Below are 5,130 nucleotides of genomic sequence, written 5' to 3'. Positions count from 1 at the left end.
ATACCCCTCCGTCCTGCAAGCCGGCCGGGGGTCCGGGGTGCCCGGGGACGGAGGGTCCACCGGGGGCCCGGGGAGGCCTGAAGCCCCGGAGCCCTGCAGCCCCAGAGCCCTGTAACGCTGCAGCCCCCCGGATGCCCTGTAGCGCTGCAGCCCCCGGAGCCCTGCAGCTCCTGAGCCCTGCAGGCCCGGGGCAGGCAGATTGGCGTCATTTCGGTCCCGGCCATCTGGTCGCCCCTCTCGCCTCGGCCATCTGGTCGCCCGCAATGCTTTCCAATGGGGGCGACCAGATGGCTGAACTTCCCTGGAAGTCCCGATGAGGTACCATTTGCCTCCCGGATCCCAGCGAGGGCTCCATGAGGTCGGGTACATTCGCGCCTTGGGTCCCCTCTGTCACATTGCGTGCACAGATTACAAGAAAAGGGGGTTATTTTCCTCCGGATTACTAGGGAGAAGGGTACGCCCGGACACCCCTCCAAGGCTGGTGGTTCTCTGCCCGGGGGACCAGATGGGCTATGCCTGGGTAACACCTCCCTAGGCCACCCGGGGCTTCCTTCCTCTAGGCCGACGGCATGTCAAATTGCTCAGGACGGGCTCCATGGCTCTTGGGCAGTCGTCCCCCGGGCGCCCGGGGCTCCATCCGGGCCGACGGCATGGAAAAGTGCCCAGGACGGGCTCCATGCGTCCCGGGCATTCGTCGCCCGGGCGTCCGGGGATCCATCCAGGCCAACGGCATGGAAAAGTGCCCAGGATGGGCTCCATGCGTCCCGGGCATTCGTCCCCCGGGCATCTGGGGCTCCATCCAGGCTGACGGCATGGCAGAGTGCCCGGGTCGGGCTCCATGGTTTTCCTCCCCTGGGTATCCATGGCTCCAGGCCGACGGCATGGCAAAGTGCCCAGGACGGGCTCCATGCGCCCCTGGCAGTCGTCCCCCCCCCCCGGGGCTCCGTCCTGGGTCCTGCCGCGTGGCAGGGTGCCTGGGACGGGGTCCGGAGGGCCCGGGTGGTAGGCTTCCCCTTCGCCTCCGGGCCTGGGAGCCACGGCCGGGTCCAGGGGCCCCGCCGGGCCCTGGGTCGGGTGCTCGGGCCCAGGGCCCTGTCCCCCCAGCCTGCCGCAGTGCCAAAGGCCTGGGATGGGGTTCCATGGTGCCCGGGGCTCCATCCGGGCCGACGGCATGGAAAAGTGCCCAGGACGGGCTCCATGCGTCCCGGGCATTCGTCGCCCGGGCGTCCGGGGATCCATCCAGGCCAACGGCATGGAAAAGTGCCCAGGATGGGCTCCATGCGTCCCGGGCATTCGTCCCCCGGGCGTCTGGGGCTCCATCCAGGCTGACGGCATGGCAGAGTGCCCGGGTCGGGCTCCATGGTTTTCCTCCCCTGGGTATCCGTGGCTCCAGGCCGACGGCATGGCAAAGTGCCTAGGACGGGCTCCATGCGCCCCTGGCAGTCGTCCCCCCCCCCGGGGCTCCGTCCTGGGTCCTGCCGCGTGGCAGGGTGCCTGGGACGGGGTCCGGAGGGCCCGGGTGGTAGGCTTCCCCTTCGCCTCCGGGCCTGGGAGCCACGGCCGGGTCCAGGGGCCCCGCCGGGCCCTGGGTCGGGTGCTCGGGCCCAGGGCCCTGTCCCCCCAGCCTGCCGCAGTGCCAAAGGCCTGGGATGGGGTTCCATGGTGCCCGGGGAGCCTCCCCTTGCTCGGCTGGGTTCAGGAGCCCCGAGGGCCCCGGGGAGGGTTGCCTCCCCACCCGGGTCTCCGTCCTGGGTCCTGTTGAGCGGCAGGGTGCCCGGGATGGGGTCCAGAGAGAGTCCAGGCAGCTTCACTTCCGTACCCGGCCATCTGAACGCCCAGATTTCCTCGGCCATCTGGTCGCCCGGATATCCTCGGGCATCTGGTCGCCCGCAATGCTTTCCTATGGGGCGACCAGATGTCCGGACTTCCCTGGAAGTCCCGATGAGGTGCCATTCGCCTCCCCGATCCCAGCGAGGGCTCCAGGAGGTAGGGCGCCCACGCGCCTTGGGTCCCCTCCATCACTCGGTGCGCACAGATTACAAGAAAGGGGGGTAATTTTCCTCCGGATTACTAGGGGAAGGGTACGCCCGGACACCCCTCCGAGGCTGGTGGTTCTCTGCCATGGGGACCAGATAGGCTATGCCTGGGCAACACCTCCCTAGGCCACCTGGGGCTCCCTTCTCCAGGCCGACGGCAGGTCAGAGTGCCCAGGACAGGCTCCACAGGTCCCGGGCGTCCAGGGCTCCCTTCCCCGGGCCAACGGCTTGTCAGAGTGCCCAGGACGGGCTCCACGGGCCCGGGCGTCCGGGGCTCCCTTCCCCGGGCCAACGGCTTGTCAGAGTGCCCAGGAGGGGCTCCACGGGCCCCGGGCTCCCTTCCCCGGGCCAACGGCATACCGGAGTGCCCAGGACGGGCTCCGCGGGTCCCAGTCGTCCGGGGCTCTCTTCCCCGGGCCAACGGTTTGTCAGAGTGCCCAGGACGGGCTCCACGGGTCCCGGGCGTCCGGGTCTCCCTTCCCCTAGCCAATGGCATGCCAGAATGCCCAGGACGGGCTCCACGGGTCCCGGGCAGTCCTCCCCCGGGCGTCCGGGGATCCGTCCCCCGGGCCAACGGCAGGTCAGAGTGCCCAGGACGGGCTCCACGGGTCCCGGGCAGTCCTCCCCTGGGTGTCCGGCGCTCCCTTCTCCAGGCCGATGGCAGGTCAAAGTGACCAGGACGGGCTCCACGGGTCCCGGGCAGTCCTCTCCCGGGCGTACGTGGTTGTCCGACAGATTCGGGCGGATGTGCTTTTACGAACCGGATCGGAATCGGCCCAAATAATAATAATAATAATAATAATCCACATTTGTAAAGCGCACAATCACCCGTAAGGGTCTCTAGGCGCTAGGGGCCATCGGGAAGATTAAGCAAGCTATTGCCCAGAGTCACATGGTGCTGGGCTAATCTGCCGCCGGTGCCGGGGATCGAACCGTGCTCCCCAGATTCCGTAGTCAGCCGCCCTAGCCGCGGCGCCAGCTATTGCCCAGAGTCACATGGTGCTGGGCTAATCTGCCGCCGGTGCCGGGGATCGAACCGTGATCCCCAGATTCCGTAGTCAGCCGCCCTAGCCATGGCGCCAGCTATTGCCCAGAGTCACATGGTGCTGGGCTAATCTGCCGCCGGTGCCTGGGATCGAACCGTGATCCCCAGATTCCGGAGTCAGCCGCCCTAGCCGCGGCGCCAGCTATTGCCCAGAGTCACATGGTGCTGGGCTAATCTGCCGCCGGTGCCGGGGATCGAACCGTGATCTTCAGATTCCGGAGTCAGCCGCCCTAGCCGCGGCGCCAGCTATTTCCCAGAGTCACGTGGTGCTGGGCTAATCTGCCGCCGGTGCCGGGGATCGAACCGTGATCCCCAGAAGGGGATATCCCAAAAATCTGGCATGGATACGGCCCGCCAGGAAGGTTTGGACACCCCTGCCCTATAATATCAGGGATTGGTTCGCTTTTAGAACCATTGTCCACCTTTGTGGACTACTTCTTGAATCCTATGGTGAAAGGGATGCCCACATTTCTTCAGGACACCAAAGATGTTCTAAGACTGCTTCCGGACATGACATAGAATTTGATACATCTACAGATATTCTAGTGTTGTTTGATGTGGAATCCCTGTACACCTCTATACCACAAAATGAAACACTAGAAGTTGTAGGGAGTCTATTAGAGCAGAGGGACTTGCAGTCTATTACGCCTGTTTCTTTTATTATGAGCCTGGCTGAGATAGCAATGAAAGAAAACTACTTTAGGTTCAAAGACACTATTTACCTTCAAACATCTGGGACCAGTATGGGTAGTGTCTTCGCTCCTAGTCTGGCGAACCTGTACGTACACCTTTTCGAACAAGAAAACGTCCTGACACCCATTAATCCATTCTTTCAATCGCTCCAGATTTGGAAGCGATATATTGACGACATTTATGTTGTCTGGAGTGGGATAGTAGAAGATCTCTTGATATTCCACCAATGGCTCAATACATGCAATGCTTACCTAAGGTTTATAGTAGAACATAGCAAAGACCAACTTGCTTTCCTGGACCTATTGATCATCACGACACCCAATGGCTTTGGGTCTGAACTCTATAAAAAACTCATGGCCCGCAATTCACTTCTGCGCTATGACAGTTACCACCCACGATCCCTGAGGAACAACCTAACGTATAGTCAATTCTTACGGATTTAGAGAAATTGCTCGAACAAAGAAGCATTTGAGGAACACTCGCTTAAACTTGAAGACCAATTACGGGCAAGAAAATATCCGAGGAAAATCATACGCCAATCCAAGAAGCGTGCCTCTAATAACAACCGTGATGCACTCCTAGAACGTCCATACAGAAAGAAAAATCTACAAGAATTGCTTTTGTAAATACGTTTAATACCAAGTCTAATCAAGTTCAGAAGATTGTCCAGAAGCATTGGTCAATCTTGTACACTGGAGGAGACCAAATACCACCACCCCTTTTTGCTTTTAAAAGAGGACCCAACTTGAGGGACAAACATGTACACATGAGACCGAGGAGCAAAATATCATGACCAGTCGGTACTTTGTGGGATCTACCACCAGTAGAAGGCCATCACCCCTGTGGTATATGCGCAGCATGTCCACAAACATGCAAAGCTCTAAATGTGGACATGGGTACGAGCAGACCTTGGCAGCAGCGCAAGTTCACAAATTGTAACAGTCAGAACCTTATCTATATGATCACATGTCCATGCCAATTGCGGTATGTGGGCATGACGACGAGAAAGATAAAGGTGCGCATATCCGAACACAAAAGCACAATTCGGTGCCGAAAGCAAGCAACACGCCTGACAGCCCATTTTTTGGAAGTTGGGCACGGTCCGACTGACTTCACCTGGACAGTTTTGGAACCGCCTTTTATTCCTGAGCATGTTTCAGACATTGGCAAGTATTTGTTCTCCAAGGAACAAAAATGGGTGTACAAGTTAAACAGCGACAAAGAAGGATTAAATGAAGAAATACCATGGATGTTATTATAACATCCTTACCATCAGACGAGAAATAGCACCTCTACATTAAGGAGATACAATCGATATATCGAACTGATTGACTGACTTGGTGGCTATGAGTCAAA

This window comes from Lissotriton helveticus, chromosome 8, assembly GCF_964261635.1.
Source record: "Lissotriton helveticus chromosome 8, aLisHel1.1, whole genome shotgun sequence".
NCBI lineage: Eukaryota > Metazoa > Chordata > Amphibia > Caudata > Salamandridae > Lissotriton > Lissotriton helveticus.
This window is presented reverse-complemented; position numbering follows the sequence as displayed.